Source organism: Ochlerotatus camptorhynchus, unplaced genomic scaffold (genome assembly GCF_037179485.1).
Source record: "Ochlerotatus camptorhynchus isolate MF236.1 unplaced genomic scaffold, CSIRO-AGI_Acam_v1.1 ptg000015l, whole genome shotgun sequence".
Lineage (NCBI taxonomy): Eukaryota > Metazoa > Arthropoda > Insecta > Diptera > Culicidae > Ochlerotatus > Ochlerotatus camptorhynchus.
Window position 1 is genome coordinate 3,761,216 of NW_027040507.1, and position 25,382 is coordinate 3,786,597.

Genomic DNA, 25,382 nt, shown 5'->3' on the forward strand with positions numbered 1-25,382 from the left:
CATAAAAATGTATAAATATAAATTTAAGTTTTCATTTTCATCATAATAGTATAAATTTTCAAATATAAACATTTATTAATCCATTTAGGAGAATTTATTGTTATGATACGTAGACGTACACCGACAGGGCGGAAGCACACATTAAGTTCGGAACTCTCGGTGCCAGTTATGCTACCCCGTCCGTGCAGTATTTAGCACTTCTCTATAGTTCCGAAATGTGCGACGGTTACGTGTCGGAATAAATATCCCGCACTACCCGGGCAACGACATTGTGGTTGGCCCCTCCATCCTCGGCATATCGCACGCTCACATTTCAAGGTGTTTCGGAATTAGTTCGACCGACGACTGTTTGTGCTCGGTATGGCGACAAATGCACATTCAAAAGCCCGGGAAAGGGACTTCCTATCCAACGACCCACAATGTGAGAGAAGGCATCATCGCCAGCCAGCGCTTTTCCAAAGGATAAGATTTTTGAATAATATCCATAACTGGACAATAAATTTCGGCACACTCAGTAATAATAGCTCCCCCTTTGCTAGAGCTATTCAACCGAAAAACCCACACCCCCTCTCTTTCATTTGGCAACTAAGCGAGAGGGTTCACACACAAACACCTCAACCTCTACCGAGACTCGAATGGGAAGCCAGGCGTTGGGTTCTCATAAATTTGCCGATGCTAAAATATTTCTTCACGTGGTGTACATTCCAAAACTATTTAGACTTCCTTCACCTCCTCGTTGTTTCTCCACTTGTTCTTAGGACTGTTCCTTTCTTCGCTCATTGGAAAAAGGGTTGGCACTCGCGCGTCCTACCCACGCCGCCGTCGTCGTCGTGGTCTAAAAATGGCATTACATATATTCATTAGGAAAACAAACAAAACTACACAAGGCAGCAACAGTAAGCTCACATTCAGCCTGGCCTCCCCCTCGCTCACACATACGTCACATGCATACAAGCGATTTTGGGGTGTTCGAGGTTTGGTTGCAGCAGAATCCCGTCTCCCGCTCTGTGTTTGAAGCAGCGCTCCGAGGATAAGGGGCGCTTGCAGTTAGCATAAACGGAGAAGCTCTAAACGACATATATTTCCTAGAATGCGCCTGTGGTACAATTACACGGGGTTTTGTAATGAATTTATTTTCTTACTGCTGTGCGGTAGCTTTTTATGGCCATTTCACACTGCCGCGTTACTACTAACGCCCGCACGTGTTTCAGTCAGCCGGACGGGGCCCACAGGCAGCAGCAATATGAATGATTTAGCGGTTTTGATGGATCTTCGTTTAAGAGTATGCTATTTTAAAACAGGCGCATACACTGAATATTGGTTAGTGCCAATTCATAAGTGAGTGAATAGGGTTACGTTGAATGTTCACGTGTTTGACCCTTTTCTATATTAAGATAACCCTGTCTCCACATTTATGATTGGTAAATTACGGATTATAGAAACAGATATTATCAAACTCAGCCGTGAACAACTAGGAAATTTTCTGTTTGTATCCATTTAAGTGTGCATGTGAGGAAGAGTATGTAGGTTATTGTGGATTAAAAATCGTTTTGAAATTTACTTTCACTTTCATTTATCCGCGTAAGTCAAGAAGAACACAATTATCTTACTGTTAGGTAGTTTTATCTGTATTTTAACAATAATAATTTTTCTAATAAGTTAACATGATATCAAATAAAAAAAAGTTTCACTCTTCATCTGTTTCCTCTTCGCTGTCTAAAAAATCTAACAAAAACTGTGCATCTCGGAAAACTCTCTGTCCTTCTTCTGAGATTTTACGCGCAAACCAGCAATAAATGGATCTGAAGAAACTAATAGTCGCTGCATGAGATCACCGTTTGTTGTAGCTCGTGATGATTTTCAAGTGTGATCTAGTCTGAACCTTTTCATCACTTTATTTAGCGGCTCTTGTGCCTCTTCAGACAATTGTCCGATAGGAACATTGAAATGGAGAATTATGTCTGATCCGTGCATTAAGGTGATTCCTGCAGTAAACACTTAAAGTCACTTGTTTAGATCAGTTTTCAAATGAAAGGACACTTTTCCATTGCAAAAATAAAACGACAATATATATTTTTGAAATTGCTATAATTTATGTCAAATTTTAAAAATCTAAAGAATCGTTTCCAATGCAAATTTGAATTAAGGAAATAATTCGATGATACTCTCTGGTATTGTATTGAAATGTTAGAGGGCCTTCAAATGTAATGATAGGTTTACCTTTGACAGACTTGACCTTAAGTAGTATTTGTAACTGAGCATGACTAATGAAATTTGAGGGGTCAACTAAATCTTCATGATTTAATCGTCCATTTCATTTTTGTCGGCATCATAGAGTGGATGTTAGTCTCAGTACATCATCATTTGTTTTATTCAGTTATTAAGGTGTGTTCGTATTAATTAAACTACTGAGAGTTAACTTTAAATAGAAGTGCTTAATGTCCGCATCGTGCTCTCTTGCCGTGCGGATCTATTTGCTTTTTGCTTAAGGAAGTGTTACTACTACCTAAAGCTACAACAAATTTAAACAGCACTTTTCAGTGCTCAACCTGTAAAAAATTTTCTACCTTGTTCAACTCCTCTTATTCCTCTTCGATCCTTGTTTGGACCCTACCCGAGGTAATCCTTCTTGGATATCGATTTGGAAAATTCCTCTTCGATCCTTCAGATTCTTATAGTAATCTGCTTGGAAGTCGATTTGGATAAAAATTTACTGCCGCCATGGCGCCTAAACGCAAAAGAAAGGGGCAAACTCTTGACCCCCCTTCTGATGAAATTAATTTGAGTAATCAATTTGATTTGCTCACGGATGATGAGAATGATCCATCATCCAAGAAAAATTCTAGTAAACTTTCCCGGCTTAATGCCAAGAAAGAAAAGATTCCCCCTATTGTGATAACCACTACCGATTTCCATGCTCTTCGCATGGAACTTTTGAATTTCGTGAAAGTTAAGTTTTCACTACAAATTGGACGTCGGGGTGAATGCCGTGTATTGGCTGAAACCTTGGACGGATTTAAATGTCTTCTCAAGTATCTTACTGAGAAGAAACACAAATTTTTTACATACGACACCAAAACTGAACGTGTGTTCAAGGTTGTCATGAAAGGACTGCCCAGTGGTGAATCCCTGGATCAGATCAAAGATGAACTGGCAAAATTACTTGGAGTTGTGCCACTCCAAGTAATCAAAATGAAAATGAAATCCCGCCCTGGCGATTCGCGCAACGGGATTTCTAATGATTTTTATTTAGTTCACTTCAAGTCTAGTGAACTAAACAACCTTAAGGCCTTAGAAAAAGCTAGCCTTATGCTCCATGTCCGAGTGAAGTGGGAACACTTCAGGAAGACTGGAGGAAATTTCCAAAACCTCACTCAGTGCCGTAAGTGCCAGGGATGGGGTCACGGAACTAAAAATTGCTACATGCCAGCTAAATGCATGAATTGTGGTGATTCCTCTCACGCAAAGGACGACTGTCCTGTGAAAGAAGATCCTAAGAAATTTAAATGTTCAAATTGTGGTGAAAACCACAAATCCAATTTTTGGGAATGTAAGACTCGCAAAGCGATCCTACAATCTCGTTCTAACCGTCAGGTAGGAAACGCTCCACGTTTCCGACCAGGTACAAATTCCTCTGCTGTTAACAACGGTCAGCGAGGAACAAATTCTACATTCGTACCCGTAGGTACAAATATCACCCCTGCTTCAAATGTTTCATCTGTACCTACTCCCCTCGCTGCTAACAATGTTCAGCGAGTTAATGGAGCTACCTATGCTGCTATTGCAGAGGGTAGAAATCAAAATACTAACCAACGTTCTAACGGAAATTTTGACAATTTTGACTTAGGAAGCATTACTGCCCCCAAAATGGAATTTTTACAGAAATCATTAATTGACATGATTTCTGATATGCTTAAATCTAACTCCATGTTTGATGCTATTCAAACTGGAGTAAAATTTGCAAATAATATTGTCATGACTTTAAAATTCAGTAATGGATTTTAAAGCATTAAATATTGTAAATTGGAATGCTCGATCTCTTAAAGATAATGAAGACGAGCTATTTAACTTTTTGCGAGTTCATAACGTGCATATTGCCGTTATAACTGAAACGTTCCTTAAACCTGACCATAAGGTTAAGAAGGACACAAATTACTTGATTTATAGAAATGATCGTCTTGATGGACCCTGTGGTGGCGTTGCCATCATTATTCATAGACGAAACAGTCCGCATCGTGCTCTCTTGCCGTGCGGATCTATTTGCTTTTTGCTTAAGGAAGTGTTACTACTACCTAACGCTACAACAAATTTAAACAGCACTTTTCAGTGCTAAACCTGTAAAAAATTTTCTACCTTGTTCAACTCCTCTTATTCCTCTTCGATCCTTGTTTGGACCCTACCCGAGGTAATCCTTCTTGGATATCGATTTGGAAAATTCCTCTTCGATCCTTCAGATTCTTATAGTAATCTGCTTGGAAGTCGATTTGGATAATCGCATAATCGCACTTTTCAGTGCTCAACCTGTAAAAATTCTCTACCTTGTTCAACTCCTCTTATTCCTCTTCGATCCTTGTTTGGACCCTACCCGAGGTAATCCTTCTTGGATATCGATTTGGAAAATTCCTCTTCGATCCTTCAGATTCTTATAGTAATCTGCTTGGAAGTCGATTTGGATAAAAATTTACTGCCGCCATGGCGCCTAAACGCAAAAGAAAGGGGCAAACTCTTGACCCCCCTTCTGATGAAATTAATTTGAGTAATCAATTTGATTTACTCACGGATGATGAGAATGATCCATCATCCAAGAAAAATTCTAGTAAACTTTCCCGGCTTAATGCCAAGAAGGAAAAGATTCCCCCTATTGTGATAACCACTACCGATTTCCATGCTCTTCGCATGGAACTTTTGAATTTCGTGAAAGTTAAGTTTTCACTACAAATTGGACGTCGGGGTGAATGCCGTGTATTGGCTGAAACCTTGGACGGATTTAAATGTCTTCTCAAGTATCTTACTGAGAAGAAGCACAATTTTTTTACTTACGACACCAAAACTGAACGTGTGTTCAAGGTTGTCATGAAAGGACTGCCCAGTGGTGAATCCCTGGATCAGATCAAAGATGAACTGGCAAAATTACTTGGAGTTGTGCCACTCCAAGTAATCAAAATGAAAATGAAATCCCGTCCTGGCGATTCGCGCAACGGGATTTCTAATGATTTTTATTTAGTTCACTTCAAGTCTAATGAACTAAACAACCTTAAGGCCTTAGAAAAAGCTAGCCTTATGCTCCATGTCCGAGTGAAGTGGGAACACTTCAGGAAGACTGGAGGAAATTTCCAAAACCTCACTCAGTGCCGTAAGTGCCAGGAATGGGGTCACGGAACTAAAAATTGCTACATGCCAGCTAAATGCATGAATTGTGGTGATTACTCTCACGCAAAGGACGACTGTCCTGTGAAGGAAGATCCTAAGAAATTTAAATGTTCAAATTGTGGTGAAAACCACAAATCCAATTTTTGGGAATGTAAGACTCGCAAAGCGATCCTACAATCTCGTTCTAACCGACAGGTAGGAAACGCTCCACGTTTCCGACCAGGTACAAATTCCTCTGCTGTTAACAACGGTCAGCGAGGAACAAATTCTACATTCGTACCCGTAGGTACAAATATCACCCCTGCTTCAAATGTTTCATCTGTACCTACTCCCCTCGCTGCTAACAATGTTCAGCGAGTTAATGGAGCTACCTATGCTGCTATTGCAGCGGGTAGAAATCAAAATACTAACCAACGTTCTAACGGAAATTTTGACAATTTTGACTTAGGAAGCATTACTGCTCCTAAAATGGAATTTTTACAGAATTCATTAATTGACATGATTTCTGATATGCTTAAATCTAACTCCATGTTTGATGCTATTCAAACTGGAGTAAAATTTGCTAATAATATTGTCATGACTTTAAAATTCAGTAATGGATTTTAAAGCATTAAACATTTTAAATTGGAATGCTCGATCTCTTAAAGATAATGAAGATGAGCTATTTAATTTTTTAAGAGTTCATAACGTGCATATTGCCGTTATAACTGAAACGTTCCTTAAACCTGGCCATAAGGTTAAGAAGGACTCAAATTATTTAATTTATAGAAATGATCGTCTTGATGGACCCTGTGGTGGCGTTGCCATCATTATTCATAGACGAATCAAACACAAAATACTTTCTTCATTTGAAACCAAAGTTTTTGAAACTTTGGAAGTTTCTGTTGAAACAAAATTTGGACAACTTACGTTTATAGCTGCCTATTTGCCATTCCAATGCGTAGGCCAGCAAAAGAATTTTCTCAAGGGTGACCTTCAGAAACTTACCCGTCATAGGTCTAAATTCTTCATTATTGGTGATTTTAATGCAAAACACCGCTCATGGAATAATGCTCAAAGCAATTCCAATGGTAATATTCTGTTTGATGATTGTTCTGCAGGTTATTACACTATTCAATATCCAAACAGCCCAACATGCTTTTCTTCTGCAAGAAATCCCTCAACTATTGATTTGGCCTTAACTGATTCATGTCATCTTTGTAGCCAATTGGTTACCCATGCTGACTTCGGTTCTGATCACCTTCCAGTAACTTTTGAAATATCCCAAGAAATAATTTCTAATCCCAACAGCTTTACTTTCAATTACCATAGGGCTGATTGGGAGCAATATCGAACATTTATGGAATATAACTTCGATCCAAACATTCCTTTGCAAACCAAAGATGAAATTAATTATGCTCTTGAATCTCTGACTACTTCTATAGTTGAAGCAAGAGCTGCCTCAGTACCAAAATGCGAGGTTAAATTCGATTCAATTATAATAGACGATGATCTTCAGCTCTTGATCCGTCTTAAAAATGTCCGTAGGAGACAATTTCAAAGAACACGCGATCCTGCCATGAAAGTTATCTGGCGGGATTTGCAAAAACAAATTAAAAAGCGATTCTCTGCCCTGAGGAACAAAACTTTTGAAAATAATGTTTCTAAATTAGACCCGAGTTCCAAACCCTTTTGGAAACTCACAAAAATTTTGAAAAAACCTCAAAAGCCAATTCCAGCGCTTAAAGAAGGTGGTAAAATTTTGATCACAAAATTGGAAAAAGCTCAGAAACTTGCTAAGCAATTCGAGAGTTCCCATAATTTCAGTTTGGGTCTTACTAGTCCTATTGAGAATCAGGTTGCTGGGGATTTTCTGAATATTTTCTCTCGGGAAAATATTTTTGATGAATCCTGGGGGACTGATTTGGACGAAGTAAGGTCTATAACTAAAAAGTTTCAAAATATGAAAGCTCCAGGTGATGATGGAATTTTCTATATCCTCATCAAAAAACTCCCAGAGAGTACCTTGTCTTTCTTGGTAAAATTATTTAACAGATGTTTCCATTTGGCATACTTTCCTGATAAATGGAAAAATGCAAAAGTTGTTCCAATTTTGAAGCCGGATAAAAATCCAGCTGAAGCTTCTAGCTACCGTCCAATAAGTTTGCTTTCTTCAATAAGTAAACTTTTTGAAAAAATAATTTTGAATAGAATGATGCTTCACATCAATACGAACTCAATTTTTGCAGATGAGCAGTTTGGATTTCGCCATGGGCATTCAACTACTCATCAACTCTTGAGAGTTACCAATTTAATTCGTTCAAACAAATCTGAAGGCCACTCAACTGGAGTTGCTCTTCTAGACATAGAAAAAGCATTCGACAGTGTTTGGCATGAAGGTTTGATTGCTAAATTGAAAAAGTTTAATTTTCCACTTTACATTATGAAATTAGTTCAAAATTATTTAACTGACAGAACTCTGCAGGTAAATTATCAAAATTCCAAATCTAATCGACTACCTGTTAAAGCAGGAGTTCCTCAAGGTAGCATTCTTGGGCCTATATTGTATAACATTTTCACTTCGGACCTCCCTGATTTGCCTCAGGGTTGCCACAAATCTTTGTTCGCTGATGACACAGGCATTTCCGCTAAAGGAAGAAGTCTTCGTGTTATTTGCAGCAGACTTCAGAAAAGTTTAGATATTTTCTCTTCTTATTTACAAAAATGGAAGATTTCTCCCAACGCTTCCAAAACTCAACTTATAATATTTCCACACAAGCCTAGAGCTTCGTTTTTGAAACCTAGTAGTAGTCACATAGTCACTATGAACGGAGTTCCAATTTCCTGGTCAAACCAAGTGAAATATCTTGGATTAATACTTGACCAAAAATTAACTTTTAAATATCACATTGAGGGCATTCAAGCCAAATGTAACAAATATATAAAATGTTTGTATCCTCTTATAAACAGGAAATCCAAACTTTGCCTGACGAATAAACTTCTAATATTTAAACAAGTTTTTAGACCGGCCATGCTTTACGCTGTGCCAATATGGTCTAGTTGTTGCACTACCAGGAAAAAAGCACTTCAAAGGATTCAGAACAAAATTCTGAAGATGATTTTGAAGTTGCCTCCCTGGTACAGTACTACCGAAGTACATAGAATTTCGAATGTTGAGACTTTAGCACAAATGTCCAACAAAATAATTAATAATTTCCGGCAAAAATCGTTACAATCCTCAATTGCAACGATTAATTCCCTTTATACTTAGATAAGATTTAGTTTTAGTTATTTAGTTTTAAGCTATCAATTGTTATACTGACATGCAGGTTTAAAAAACCTGTTTAAAATACTGAATTGCCAAGACAGGAACAATGTAAAAACACTTAGATATATATCATAACAATTAAGGCTGGTAAGTTACTGTAGTAACTGGAGCACCTAGGTTAAAAATGAAATGTAATTTATTTTGAATTTGGAACAAATAAAGAATTAAAAAAAAAAAAAAAAAAAAATTCATAGACGAATCAAGCATAAAATTCTTTCTTCATTTGAAACCAAAGTTTTTGAAACTTTGGGAGTTTCTGTTGAAACAAAATTTGGACAACTTACGTTTATAGCTGCCTATTTGCCATTCCAATGCGTAGGCCAGCAAAAGAATTTTCTCAAGGGTGACCTCCAGAAACTTACCCGTCATAGGTCTAAATTCTTCATTATTGGTGATTTTAATGCAAAACACCGCTCATGGAATAATGCTCAAAGCAATTCCAATGGTAATATTCTGTTTGATGATTGTTCTGCAGGTTATTACACTATTCAATATCCAAACAGCCCAACATGCTTTTCTTCTGCAAGAAATCCCTCAACTATTGATTTGGTCTTAACTGATTCATGTCATCTTTGTAGCCAATTGGTTACCCATGCTGACTTCGGTTCTGATCACCTTCCGGTAACTTTTGAAATATCCCAAGAAATAATTTCTAATCCCAACAGCTTTACTTTCAATTACCATAGGGCTGATTGGGAGCAATATCGAACATTTATGGAATATAACTTCGATCCAAACATTCCTTTGCAAACCAAAGATGAAATTAATTATGCTCTTGAATCTCTGACTACTTCTATAGTTGAAGCAAGAGCTGCCTCAGTACCAAAATGCGAGGTTAAATTCGATTCAATTATAATAGACGATGATCTTCAGCTCTTGATCCGTCTTAAAAATGTCCGTAGGAGACAATATCAAAGAACACGCGATCCTGCCATGAAAGTTATCTGGCGGGATTTGCAAAAACAAATTAAAAAGCGATTCTCTGCCCTGAGGAACAAAACTTTTGAAAATAATGTTTCTAAATTAGACCCGAGTTCCAAACCCTTTTGGAAACTCACAAAAATTTTGAAAAAACCTCAAAAGCCAATTCCAGCGCTTAAAGAAGGTGGTAAAATTTTGATCACAAATTTGGAAAAAGCTCAGAAACTTGCTAAGCAATTCGAGAGTTCCCATAATTTCAGTTTGGGTCTTACTAGTCCTATTGAGAATCAGGTTGCTCGGGATTTTCTGAATATTTTCTCTCGGGAAAATATTTTTGATGATTCCTGGGGGACTGATTTGGACGAAGTAAGGTCTATAACTAAAAAATTTCAAAATATGAAAGCTCCAGGTGATGATGGAATTTTCTATATCCTCATCAAAAAACTCCCAGAGAGTACCTTGTCTTTCCTGGTAAAATTATTTAACAGATGTTTCCATTTGGCATACTTTCCTGATAAATGGAAAAATGCAAAAGTTGTTCCAATTTTGAAGCCGGATAAAAATCCAGCTGAAGCTTCTAGCTACCGTCCAATAAGTTTGCTTTCTTCAATAAGTAAACTTTTCGAAAAAATAATTTTGAATAGAATGATGCTTCACATCAATACGAACTCAATTTTTGCAGATGAGCAGTTTGGATTTCGCCATGGGCATTCAACTACTCATCAACTCTTGAGAGTTACCAATTTAATTCGTTCAAACAAATCTGAAGGCCACTCAACTGGAGTTGCTCTTCTAGACATAGAAAAAGCATTCGACAGTGTTTGGCATGAAGGTTTGATTGCTAAATTGAAAAAGTTTAATTTTCCACTTTATATTATGAAATTAGTTCAAAATTATTTAACTGACAGAACTCTGCAGGTAAATTATCAAAATTCCAAATCTAATCGACTACCTGTTAGAGCAGGAGTTCCTCAGGGTAGCATTCTTGGGCCTATATTGTATAACATTTTCACTTCGGACCTCCCTGATTTGCCTCAGGGTTGCCACAAATCTTTGTTCGCTGATGACACAGGCATTTCCGCTAAAGGAAGAAGTCTTCGTGTTATTTGCAGCAGACTTCAGAAAAGTTTAGATATTTTCTCTTCTTATTTACAAAAATGGAAGATTTCTCCCAACGCTTCCAAAACTCAACTTATAATATTTCCACATAAGCCTAGGGCTTCCTTTTTGAAACCTAGTAGTAGTCACATAGTCACTATGAACGGAGTTCCAATTTCCTGGTCAAACCAAGTGAAATATCTTGGATTATTACTTGACCAAAAATTAACTTTTAAAGATCACATTGAGGGCATTCAAGCCAAATGTAACAAATATATAAAATGTTTGTATCCTCTTATAAACAGGAAATCCAAACTTTGCCTGACGAATAAACTTCTAATATTTAAACAAGTTTTTAGACCGGCCATGCTTTACGCTGTGCCAATATGGTCTTGTTGTTGCACTACCAGGAAAAAAGCACTTCAAAGGATTCAGAACAAAGTTCTGAAAATGATTTTGAAGTTGCCTCCCTGGTACAGTACTACCGAAGTACATAGAATTTCGAATGTTGAGACTTTAGAACAAATGTCCAACAAAATAATTAATAATTTCAGACAAAAATCGTTGCAATCCTCAATTGCAACGATTAATTCCCTTTATACTTAGATAAGATTTAGTTTTAGTTTTTAGTTTTAAGATATCAATTGTTATACTGACATGCAGGTTAAAAAACCTGTTTAAAATACTGAATTGCCAAGACATGAACAATGTAAAAACACTTAGATATATATCATAACAATTAAGGCTGGTACGTTACTGCAGTAACTGGAGCACCTAGGTTAAAAATGAAATGTAATTTATTTTGAACATGGAACAAATAAAGAGTTAAAAAAAAAAAAAAAAAAAAAGTGCTTAAGGTAATTGATTAAAAGCATGGTGATGTGTTTTAACAAGTGGTATCTTTTTCCTCGTTTATAGAAGTAGTTCTTGATTGGTTATACCACAAGTGCATCATCATTTGTTTTATTCAGTTATTAAGGTGTGTTCGTATTAATTAAACTACTGAGAGTTAACTTTAAATAGAAGTGCTTAAGGTAATTGATTAAAAGCAAGGTGATGTGTTTTAACAAGTGGTATCTTTTTCCTCGTTTATAGATATAGTTCTTGATTGGTTATACCACAAGAGGCGAACTCCGCTCTTGTGCGGTTTCATAGAAAACCTCAAGGTAATTTTTAATGAATTCATTTTTGTAATTAAAATCTAATTCGGTATTTTTGTTGGACCACAGCGTTCAACGGACGCTTTTTATACGGGCTTAAAGCCCTTCTCAAAAATTAGACGGCCATCTTGCGTCACGTCACGACCCGCGAAGTCCATGTGCAGGCCCGCCTTACATTGGTAGCTAAACGGGAAAAGTGGCCTATCCGACCCGCTGTGCGACTCTCGACGAGGCTGTTTCATTTCGTCCCGTGGTGGCTGTGTAGCAGAAACAGAGTATGCGAAGGCCATCCGGTGAGGCACGTTGGCTCCCTCTTAGAGACGATCCTGAAGAGTTTCGGAACCCCAGTCGACGCCCTTTCCCGCAATTCGGCCACTTTGCACGGGCGCATTACTCGCAGACGCCGGTTATACGTTTGACAGTAGGCAACATAACGGGCCTTATTTAAATACGGCCCGCCTGACGTATACATGGTGGAAATAGACGGAATATCGTGTTGTAAGCAGAAAGACAAGAGCAGATGATGGCATCAAAATCGTGACCGCCAGTCAGGCCCCTGTTCGACTTGACAGCGGTTTGTTTTTTATTTCCAACCAGTAAAACGCTTGTATTAGTGAAACTGCTCACTAATACTAACAGTGGTAGAGAAGAAGAGAACTTTATTCCCCCAAAGAATGCGATTGGAACAAATTTGCACCACCGCTTTAATTTCACTCTTGTCTAACCAAAATATATATTGACAACTGGAGTAAACTAAGCACACAAAGTGCTTGTCTTAGAAAATGGTTTGTTTAAATTAATATTTTTTTGTTAATGCATACATACAGACAATTTCCTTGTTGTTCACGGATGAGTTTGATAATATCTGTTTCTATAATCCGTAATTTACCGTTCATAAATGAGGAGACAGGGTTATCATTATCGAGGGGGGTGACACATCTAAATCTCAATTCTAGGTGCTCAACATATTTCACACTAGCGAATCAATCTTCGAAAAATTTTCTTTGATTTCTCGCATCTACTTGCATCGCGCATCATCTTTTTGCAAGAAATCTTCAGAATCGTCATCAATCTTCTACCCAGCGTGCGCGCAGCTAACCACAGCAAAATACAATTTTTCCTACATCGTAGATAGAGTCGCCCCCCTCGATTTTTATATAGAAAAAGGCCAAACACGTGAACCTTCAACGTGACCCTATTCACTAACTTATGAATTCGCGCTAACCAAACTTTCACTACTTTGTAATACAGAGTCTAAATTTTTAAAAGAGTACTTGTTTTTGTGTCCCGGTTTGCCACCTTCTCCCCTATATGCAGCTGAAATTAAGGAAAAATAAATGTAAAAAGTACTATAACTTTGAAAGGGATGATTTTAGCCACTTACTGTCTTGAGCAAAAACATGTATTCGTATGATGTTTACATTTTTCTAGAGCGTTGTTTACTTCAAAAACTGTTATAAAAAAGTTATACTTTAAAAAGAACTGAATTTCCGGGTTTCCGTCAACAACGCTTCATATCTTCACAAGTATTCGTCATACAAATTTGGTGTCTTCAGCAAAGTTTCATATTTTTGTGAGTACAGGTCGGACTCGATTATCCGGAGTATCGATTTTTTTTTCACTCCGGATAATCAAAGCCTCCGGATAATCGAATCACAATGAAAAAAAATTAAAAATCTGCGCCTCCTCTTAACGATTGTTAAAATAATCATATTGCATATTATAATACAAAAGTATTTCAAATGTCTGCATTTTATTATATTATTATTATTATTTTATTAGTTTTTAACTAAAAAAAATACTCCGGATAATCGAGTCTAAAATTCCGGATAATCGAATCCCAGATAATCGAGTCTCCGCATAATCGAGTCTCCAGATAATCGAGTTAGACCTGTTATCATATTGTATATTATGATACTAAATTATTTCAAATGTCTGATAAAAACTAAAAAAAAACGCAAAAAAAAAAAAAATACTCCGGATAATCGAGTCTAAAATTCCGGATAATCGAACCCCGGATAATCGAGACTCCGGATAATCAAGTCTCCGAATAATCGAGTCCGACCTGTATAGAACTCCTACCAAAGGTAAAGTATCTCTTAATCCCATTGGCGGAAAAAATCCTAAAAGTTACAAATTTTAAGACTCCAACATATTTTTAAACCTGAATAAATTGTCTAAGATAGTCATGAAAATTTTCCTAAGTCCCAAGTCAGGACTCCATGATGATTTTTATTAGTCTGTAATTTAAAGAAAAAATCTTTTTGCCATCCCGACCAACCATTTCGTTAATTTTCTTTAATTTTCTATACATCGTTGAAGATCGATTCATTAATAAGAAAAATCGATAGCGATCGTCACCATTTCATGAATAATTGTAAAGATGCTAAAAGTCTAATCGTGAATCGTTTATAAAGATCTTTCTCAAAATATCGCTACCAATCGTTACCAATGTTAAAATATCGATTATGTTGCCAGATCAAAATATCGATTTCTGTTGTAAAATCAAAATATCGTCACACAACTGCTGATTTTATTTGTGATTTTTATCTACATAATTTCTAGTTTCGATCCCATGCCATCTGGGGTATACTGATTTTGTTGTTGGTTGCTAATCCTCGGGTCCACGGCTGCTGTTAATGAGCTTATCAACGACAGGCAAACACACTCTAGTATGTGGTGTATTGAAATTTCTGTAAATCTTTTCATACATGAATTCAATATTTATTTGTCATAACCATCAACCAGTCAGCCATGTAGGTGTAATAGAGGTCAAAAAGGTATAAATTTTCCTCATTGGGTTCCAAATGCCGAGAATCCCACCACGCATGCTATCACGGGTTATTAAATATATAGACGTAAACTTGAAGAACTACAATGGTAAACATTTGCTGCGTCACGGCCATCGGTCTTCTCGTTCATTTACCGGCAGATTGCTTCTTCCGATGAAATGCCGAATATGTCGATAAAAAATATAAACATTGCCATCTGTCACCTGGTGTGTCTCGAACAGTGCTGAGATTTGTCATTGTCATTGACAGACTTTCGCACGATATTGACAAAATTGTTCGTCACATAGTCACTGACAGACTTGATCCTCAAAAAAACCTTCGTCAAAATCTCATTCATTTTTTCGTCAATGACAAAGATTCACCTGGTAACAAAAAGTGTAATTTAGTACATTCTGTGTCACATTATTGTTATCCAAGTAGCTCAGGACGTAGATACTTGTTCACTAAAATGGATCCATGTAATTGTTTTGCTCAAGTCATTTAATTTTGTTACAAATTTAGCTAATAAACAAATCTGCACATGTTCGTCACTGACACCATTGACATTGACAATTGACATGGTTTGCCTTGACTATGACTGTTAGCTAAAATGAGTGACCAAAGCAGAATTGTCAATATCACCGTGCACTGTCGAGATTTTGCAGCACTGGTCTCGAACTCTCTTTAGCCAGCGATGCAAATCGATAACAAGGAGATTATAAATGTGCATCGATGGCAATCTTTGTTGTTCTTTGTCAAAGTTTAAAGTTACGATGATATCAGTACAGGTCGGACTCGATTATCCGGAGTATCGATTTTTTTCACTCCGGATAATCAAATCCTCCGGATAATCGAATCACAATAAAAAAAAATTAAAAATCTGCCCCTTCTCTTAACGATTGTTAAAATAATCATATTGCACATTATAATACAAAATTATTTCAAATGTCTGCATTTTATTATATTATTATTATTATTTTATTAGTTTTTAAGTAAAAAAAATACTCCGGATAATCGAGTCTAAAATTCCGGATAATCGAATCCCGGATAATCGAGTCTCCGCATAATCGAGTCTCCAGATAATCGAGTTCGACCTGTTATCATATTGTATATTATGATACTAAATTATTTCAAATGTCTGATAAAAACTAAAAAAAAAAACGCAAAAAAAAAATACTCCGGATAATCGAGTCTAAAATTCCGGATAATCGAACCCCGGATAATCGAGACTCCGGATAATCAAGTCTCCGGATAATCGAGTCCGACCTGTACTACAACTTTGCAATATTTCTTTTGCAAAAAAGCTATTTTTTTATTTCTTTCATAGAAGCCATGACAAATATTGGTAATTGTCCTAATATGCACAATGTTTTTGTGAACAATTCTTCTCAAGACAGTTTTTGGATTAAGTCAACGGTTTGACCACAGCGGTAAGCGTGACTGCTTGCTCACCCCAATGGGGGTGGTCTCAATCCCAAACGAGGTCGGTGTAATTTTGCTGAGTCACAAAAATCTCTGGTCACATCTTCCGGACGGGAAGTTAAGCCGTTGGTCCCGGTCGATGTGTATTTGAATGGGTGCGATATCTTACACAGGTATGGAAGCTGCCTTCCTGCATATTCGATTGCCATAAAAAAAAATCTATTCAGAAGTGACGGAATTATGATAGTCTCAGCATGTTTTAGTATCAGACGTTGGGGATTTGAGAGTTAATAGCTTAATGTCGTCAGGCTCAAGCGATCGTCGAGCGCAGTTGTTGTGATGTAAGTAACCGGTGGCCTAGTGACTTCCGTTTTTGATTACTGAGCTGAAGATCTCACGTCCTTTTACATTACTGAGTTGATAGGGTCACTTCTTTTTCGCATTTCAAGCTTAATGCTTATCGCATTTTAGCTTATTGCGTGCTCTCAACTTAGTGTTCTAGATGCACTTCCACAGTTATTAATTGAGAGCTTTCGATGCCTGTACCATTTTTGCATTAGTATAATTGTGTGGCAAGTACAATCATACTCTATGCCCAGAAAAGTCGAGACATTTTCCAACCCGAAAAATTCCTAGACCGGACCGGGAATCGAACCCAACCATCTCCAGCATGGTCTGGCTTTGTAGCTGCGCCTTTACTGACTGAGCTAAGGGAGGCCCTGATACGGTCACATTGTTTGCTTATCTCACTTTAAAAGATTGCATCAATTTTTAAAGTTAATCCAAGCCTAAAACTCCCTTCCTGTTCGAGCCGTGGGCTCTGTATTTGCCGGGATTCGGAGGTTTTTCTTCCCGTTCGTACCGCGAACGGCGCACAGAAACCAGAGGAGCACTTTAGCACCCGAAACGTACTACTGCTACTCCACCTTCCCAGTAGAAGATGTGAGTTAGCTAGTCAGTCACTTTCCACTAACGTTGGAGTCCGCGATTTTCACGTTAATTACGCACGGACACACGATTGATCAAAACCTGATCACACTGACGCGATAACATCGATTTAGGATCACAAGCAAAATTTCGATTTCCACTTCACCTTCCTTTAATTTATTGCAACCGACGGATGGTTGACGATCGAGGAATAGAAATTAAAGAACACCGACAATAGATGTGGTTGCGCACGCTTGGGGTATCTATTTGCTACTACTCGTATTGTGTGTACAATTCGGTTCGTTTGGTCAAGTGCAATGATTGACCATTGAGTGCGGATCGGCCAGTGGAACGCTTGGTAAGTTCACGCAGCTGTGTTGATGGCGATAGTCGGAAGATTGGCAGATGGTTTCTTCATTACGAGAAATTCGAGTGTGGAGGAAAAGGTGTTCGTTTTCGATTTGATCGTAGCCGTGATTTGACGTTTGATCTGCTTGACGGATTCTCCTAGTCCTGATACAGCGACGTCTACTGCAGTACGCTGCGTGACAAGAGCGTTTGCCAGTCGCTTGGTGATGAAATTGGACATCGATGCAGAATCTAGGAGCGCTCGTACGGTGAATTCCTTGCCGTGTTGATCGACGACGATTAGAACAACCGTTTCCAGTAGGACCGTGCTGTGGTTCGATTGGATAGCCATGCTAACTTCTGGTGGATGCGCTGATCCAGAGGTCCCCGCGTGCGCTGACGTGGATGGAGCTGGTTGTTGCATAGGAGGATTCGAAGGTACGGCAGGAGTTGTCTTCTTCGGAGCTGCGTCGTGCAGCGAGGTGTGATGTCTGGCTTGGCAGGTTCTGCAACTAAATTTGGATTTGCAGGCCCGCGCTTGATGACCAGAACGAAAGCAGTTCCAACACAAGCTTCGCTGGGTTACCAACTCTCGTCGTTGGGATACGGACAGCTTGTTGAATGTTGAACACTGGTGTAGCAGATGCTTCTCGGAACATGCAGGGCAATGAAGAATGTTCGACTTGACTTCACTTGTAGCAGCATTGACAACGGACTTGAATGTGGACAATTTCTTCGGGTTTAGACCGGCCACCTTGATGCTAGTCCCTTGAGAGCGATGTTGTAGATCGCTTGATACGGACTTCAGCATTCGAACTTGCTGGATAAGGAATTCAATCAACTCATCGTAGCTTACGTCGTCCTTCTGACGCGTTTCCTGTTCCCAAGAACGTAACGTAGATGCGTCGAGCTTATTGCAGAAGATGAAGGTGAGAGGAGTGTTCCAGTGCTTAACTGGTTCACCGAGCTTTCCTAACGCTTTCACGTGCCGCTGGAATTCGTCGACCAATGTGTTTAGCTCCTGTGCTGATTCACGCTTGATTGGTGAACAGTCCTCGAAATAATTCCTTCCTCAGGAACCGCTTGTTGTCGTAGCGCTTCATCAATGCGTCCCACGTAGACGCATAATTGTCCGCCTGAATGTCAACGCTTTCAAACGGCTTCTTTGCTTCTCCCTCCAACGATTGCAGCAGATATTGGAGTTTGTTGACGGTCGGAATGTCCTCGTTGCTGTGGATCATCGACAGAAAGTTGTCCCGGAACGATATCCACCTTGATTCATCCCCGCTGAACTTCGGCAGATCGATCTTCGGCAGCCGATGGTGAAAACTCGATGATGTGTGGTGAGCGAAGGTGTTGATCATCGTCGAATTTAATGGAGGCTGGCCGTTGTCCATCTTGGAGAGTAGAAATCCCTTCAACACGCAGTACCGATTTTCGAATCCGGTGCGTACCTCGATGTGATCCTCGAACTGATCGACGTCTAATTTCTCTATCTCCCCTTGGACCTGTTGAAATTCCTTGTTGACCTTGTCCAAGGTTTCCAACCAAACCGATACTTGGTTGGCGTCCCGCTCATGGTCGTACTCCGCCACGAACTTTTTCACCACATCTCGTATCGCCAACACCCGCTTAAGGATCAGGATGTTCCCTTCCAGCTTCTTTTCCGCCTTGTTTGCCATCTTACTCACCACTCGAATCACGCGCGAGAACGGAAACGACACTTTTATCTCGTAACGATTGCTCCTTCCCGACGCGACGTGCCGTTTCTACACGAACCGAAACGAAAACAGCACAGAATCGAATGAAGTTATCCTTCCCGGCGCGATGTACTGTTCAAACGCGATCAATACGACGGAAGTACCACGAAATTCGATCGATATAATCCTTCCCGTCGCGTCGTGATACTTCTACACGAACGCGAACGACCGAAAAGGACCCGTGAAATCGATACGATCAATCCTTCCCGTCACGACGTGCCCTTTTTACGATACGCGTGTCCGCTAAAACGCCACAAATATCGCAAAATGTGCATTGGACGAATTGATCATTCACCGTTTTCTGTTGTTGATTTCGACCACCCAGTACGGTGTACTAATTCCAATGCGCGCCACTGTATGCGCAAGTGCAATTGATAAAACTGGCAATCAATTTGCCAATCAGCCACCAACGATAATCAATTTGCAAAAAAAAACGTTAATTATGCCGCCTCTGCCTAGCAATTCCACCGTACTAATTATGCTCGCCTTATGCGCTTCGATCAATCGGATCGGTCATGCGATGTTGTCATGCAATATTCGATTATGCCGCCATTCCTTGCCTCCTTATATCGGCGCGAAATATTGGCGTTGGCCGTGCGAGAAAAGGCCCAAACTTTCTGCACAAAACACCAATAGTAGAATGAATGGCCTACCTTTGTGTGATCAATGCCCTTTGACCACTTACCGCGATGGCGCTAACTTGCCTACGACGCTGATTCCTGGCTTGGGTATGTCCTCCGATCCGGCTCGAAGGACCAATGTTCGAGCCGTGGGCTCTGTATTTGCCGGGATTCGGAGGTTTTTTTTCCCGTTCGTACCGCGAACGGCGCACAGAAACCAGAGGAGCACTTTAGCACCCGAAACGTACTACTGCTACTCCACCTTCCCAGTAGAAGATGTGAGTTAGCCAGTCAGTCACTTTCCACTAACGTTGGAGTCCGCGATTTTCACGTTAATTACGCACGGACACACGATTGATCAAAACCTGATCACACTGACGCGATAACATCGATTTAGGATCACAAGCAAAATTTCGATTTCCACTTCACCTTCCTTTAATTTATTGCAACCGACGGATGGTTGACGATCGAGGAATAGAAATTAAAGAACACCGACAATAGATGTGGTTGCGCACGCTTGGGGTATCTATTTGCTACTACTCGTATTGTGTGTACAATTCGGTTCGTTTGGTCAAGTGCAATGATTGACCATTGGAATGAGATCATTCTCTCTCGTGAGAATCGGTGATCATCTTCATTAGACTGGTTCACAATGTTAATTCATGTTTATATAAATTTAGTTGTAGTTTAGTTTAAGATCACTAGTTTTAAGATTTGACTTTAGTTTTAGCCTTAAGATTAGGATTAGGTATATACAATATTTACAACACTAAAGATTTTATTATTATCAGTGGCTACTGATCATTTCCCATTGACAAAAATGTCCTTCCCATGACAATCGTGGAGATGCATACTCGGTTTCTTGTAGACACGGATGTTGTGCTGAAAACCCTTTCCCTCACCGACGTTGCAAGCACCGTTATTGACCTTGACAGTACTTTTTTTCCCCTTGATTTGTTTTCCATGCTGAGAACCAATGCTACCGACGCCAGGGAGGCAGCTCCCACACCTGGACCTTACCTATCGACCCATCAACTCATGAACCGGGGACCAACGGCTTTGCTTCCCTTCCGTGATCAGAGATGTTATGCCTCAGAACATCCCGGCGGCACCGACTGGGATTGAACCTAGGCGTGCTGGGGTGAGAGGCAATCACGCTTACCACTACACCACCGGCGCCGCTGTTTTGACAGTACTGATGCACCAAATTTTGCAAACTGAGAATGGATTGCTAATCCCAAGCCCCATTAAGTTAGCTCTTTATATTATATTGTGCTTTGCTTTGGTTGATAGACTTATGTGAAAATATTCGATGGCGGAGAACATACGTTCACACGTCAAATTCCAAACTAACATCTCTGATCACGCCTTCCTTCGGATGAGAAGTAAAGTCGTTAATCCCCGGTTCATGAGTTGATGGGTCGATAGGTAGGGTCCAGGTGTGGAAGCTGCCTTCCTGGCACGTCAGTAGCATTGGTGCTCAGCACGGAAAACAAGATCGACGGAAAAAAACAAACCAAAGGAAAAAAAAAAAATCCAAAGGAAATAGTATCCCTAATGAAAAAAACCCCATGATCAAACGATGACCCAAATGATAGAACCTCGAATAATAGTCCCGTTTTAAAAGCGTAGCAGTTCAGATCCCAAAAAAAAAAATAATTTTGTGAGAAGTCTTTTTCTCTGTATATTAGTGAGTTAGAGAACAAAAAAAGTGTAGTACAGAAGAGTTATCCTGCCTAAGTGTCACCACTTACCTGTGCCACTGGAATTTCCCGTTTTCTGTCCATTGATGTTCTCTGTAACCTGAAAAGAAGAGAAACTTCTCCCCACCACCTGTGCTGCCACCGCTCAGAGGAAAACACAACACACAAACAACACAACGTAGGAAATTTACGGGTAAGCGCCTACATAAAATTGGTTATCCTGAAATGAAACCCGCTATTGTTGCATCGCTACCAACCAAACGATCCTATGCTGAAAACGTATAATTTGGGGAAAATGCGCAATAGTCGCGTTAATACATTTTATGTCATTCGTGACTTGTCCTTGAATGCGATTTGAACTCGTGACCCATAGCGTTAAAGGCATGGATGCTTATCACTACGCAAGATCCGTCCCCAATAAACAAAGTTAAAATCTAACATAAATGGACGCAGTAGTTTAAATACCTAAAAAAAATCAAAACATTTTGAACTTATAGGGAGATATGTTCTCTTTTCATCCAGATGCTGTGTTGAGTTGTAATTGCACACTTTTTTCGCGTGAAATTAATAATTGAAGACATTAATCAAAACAGCAGTTATACTCCAATTTACTTCGATAATATTTAACCCATTATGACGACAAATAAGCACTAGAGCGATGCAAGTTTTGAAATTTTCGCTCCACAATACTTAAACGATTCCAAATCGGATCTTGACTTACCTCTCAAAATTTGAACCCATTTGTTGAGAAACTGAGATGGCACAAACCATTTGAAGTTTGTATGGGAATTACTATGGTAAAACCAAGATTTTTGTTCATGTCTATCTAATAAAGGGTGTCCACGATGAAATTGCCACACTATGAAATTGCTCTAACTTTTTAACCGTTGGGTAGAATTTAATGAAAATTTGGGTGGATTTAGTTCATAGTGCATTATTTACATCCTGCAAGTTTTAAAGTCCTGTGATCAAAACTCGCGGAAATGGAGTCGAAAGAACAGCTCGTGCGTGATAAAATCTTGCGCATTCATCACGAGAACAAGGATCTCTCGCATCGTTCCATCGCTAAAACGTTGGGAATCGCGAATTCCACGGTGTCGCGAGTGATTAAGCGGTTCGAGGAACGGTTGACCACCGATCGGAAGCCCAGAAGTGAAGGAAAAAGTATTCCGTACAACACCAAAAATCACAACCGCGTAGTTGGGGCCTTCAACCGAAATCCGAACGCCTCCGTTAGGGATGTGGCTAAGAAGCTGCACCTAAGCCGAAGTGTTGTCCAGAAGGCCAAAACTAAGGCTGGACTTCGAACGTTCAAGGTACAAAAGGCCCCTAATCGCGACGAGAAGCAGAACAAGTCCGCCAAAACCCGTGCCAGGAAGTTGTACCTCAACATGCTGACGAAAGTTGAATGCTGCATCATGGACGACGAAACATATGTGAAGGCCGACTTCAAACAGATCCCCGGCAACCTGTTTTTCACGGCCAAGGATAAGTTCAGCGTTCCGGAGCATGTCCGCACTCAGAAGATGTCCAAATTTGCGAAGAAATTCCTGGTTTGGCAAGCCATCTGCACGTGCGGGAAGCGGAGTGCACCTTTCGTGACCCAGGACACGATGAACGGACAGGTGTACATAAAAGAGTGCCTCCAGAAGCGGCTGCTTCCTCTTCTGAAGGCCCACAACGTCCCAACAATCTTCTGGCCGGATTTGGCCTCATGCCACTACTCCAAGGACGTGCTGAAGTGGTATGCGGACAATAAGGTCAATTTCGTGCCGAAAATGTTCAACCCTCCCAACACTCCGGAGCTCCGCCCCATCGAGAAGTACTGGGCGATTATCAAGCAGCACCTTCTTAAACGACCTAAGGTAGTGAAGACAGTCGAGGAACTGAAGAAAGTATGGGTTTACATGCAAAAAAACGGTTGATTCACAGGTTGTGCAGAATCTTATGGCCGGGGTTAAGGCCAAGGTGCGGGCATTTGCGTATGGACTGTAAATAAAATACGAGTAAAATGGTAAAATGAAGTTTAATAGTTATTTCTCAATCCCTGAAAATTTTATGGCAATCGGATGAAAACTCGAATTTTGCGAATCAATTTTGTGTGTGGCAATTTCATCGTGGACACCCTTTAAGTCACCATATCGGTCTGCTTCAAAAACTTTCAACTGTACTTGTAGGAAATTTTCCCAGCTACAACTTTGCTTTTGATTAAATTAAACATTTTGATTAAATGCAAGGATCGAAAGTTATCAATGGTTCAATGCGCTGATGTCTTATGATCATGCTCAATCAACTGCTCAGAAGGCAACATTGGTGTTTCTGGGCCGTTGAATAGGACACAAAAATCATGGCTACTATGTCACACTGCAAAATACAGCAGCTGCTTGATCATGTCATAAGTTTACCAATCACTTAAATAATTAATAACTTTTTCCTGTCTCGTTTTACATAGAAACAATTTTCAGCAAAGTTGTAGCTGAGAAAATTTTCTATAAGAATAGCTATCGAACTGTTTCGCAGCTTAATATGGAAAAAGACTAGAAGGCAATGAACAAAAAGTTGACATTTCCCATAGTAATTTACAAGTAAACTTCAAATGGCTTGTGCGAAGTCTGTTTCTAACCAAATTAGTTGTAACTTTGGGAGGCTAATCAGGACCGGATTTGAAACCATTTAAGCACTGTGGAGCGAAAAAGTCAAATTTTGCATCAATCTAATAAGCACCTATGTAAAGATAGAATCAGCAACTAATTTCATGTTCTGAAATTAACCCATTCACACATTCATTTCTTCAAATTAATTTGTCCAACATACACATCCGTTGGTTATCCTCTTCTTTCAAGGGAAAGCATCACTTCACAGAAATCTGGCTCGTGAAATATGCTTCAGTTGCGACCAGCAGCTAAAATTTATGGATTCATTGTTCACTTCCGAAAAGGTACTTCGAGAAGCTGCAAAGCACATACACATCAATTCACACGTTCTCCCCCACTAGTACTGGCCCCCAATGCTGTTAATGCTGCTAGGAAGTCTGTTGCTGCTGCATCACATACCTACCGACCAAGTGCAACGTATTGCCGGAAAGATAAAGTGCGGCATAAATTTACATTTAATTAGAAAATTAGCCAAAAATATGCGACTCACGGTAATCGTATGAATACCGCGTTGCCACTAGTGCACACAGAGTTTTAAGCAATGCGATGCAACACTCTCAAGAATCAACTTCTCCCGCTCACCGATGCAGCTTTCAACAACGGCGCATTTGCCGCATCAAGGTAATTTCTGAATGAACAACAGCAACAACAATCACCGGATGCAGGAGCCGAGGAATGTGCCACCCATTTCAAATGGTTACATCCAGGCGAAATCCAAGAATGAAGCCCGGGGTGAGATTCCTCTAACTCTAACTAGTTGTTCAAATACAATACCAGAGTCTAAGTTCACACTCCATCGCCGGCTGATCCCGAGACACAAGACAAATAGGCAAGGTAACGAGTCAGCGCGAATCGCCCGTTGGCAAACTAATGAAGGTAATGTAAATGCAACAACATAAAATTTGAGAAAAAAGTGTAATTGAATTTAATTTAATTTTTGTCGCTTTGCTTCCCCTCTATCCTTATGGCTTTAGAAAGTGAACTCGGCGTCTCCATCGGATGGGGCAGCATTTTCCAATTGTCGAGAATAGTTGATCTCTTTGTTATACACACAAAATAAAAGCAGCACAACAGCGGCATCCTCTTCTCTGTTTGTTCGCACCATTTTCCGTTAAAAACTTAGTTATGACTGCAGCTTTTGCGTCATTTTCTGTTTGTAGCTTCCAATTGGTAGCAGGTAGGTACCGCTGCGTGAACTGTCCGGATGCTGAGCTAGAAATTCACCAGCAAAACGACGACGACGACCACGACGAGGACGCATCCTTTCCTCTGCTGCACAGTCGCATATCCTATCAGGCCGTTGCACACGGTAGTCGAGTGA

The 25,382-nt window shown here is 39.6% G+C and overlaps 1 long non-coding RNA gene across 1 annotated transcript; it reads left to right on the forward strand.

Annotated features, from left to right (window-relative positions):
* Nucleotides 1–24,590: 24,590 nt before the first annotated feature.
* LOC135701687 (uncharacterized) lies at nt 24,591–25,126 on the forward strand. The gene is made up of 3 exons (XR_010517651.1): nt 24,591–24,682; nt 24,839–24,937; nt 25,036–25,126. It is a non-coding gene; the product is annotated as an uncharacterized LOC135701687 (long non-coding RNA).
* The last annotated feature ends 256 nt before the right edge of the window (nt 25,127–25,382 follow it).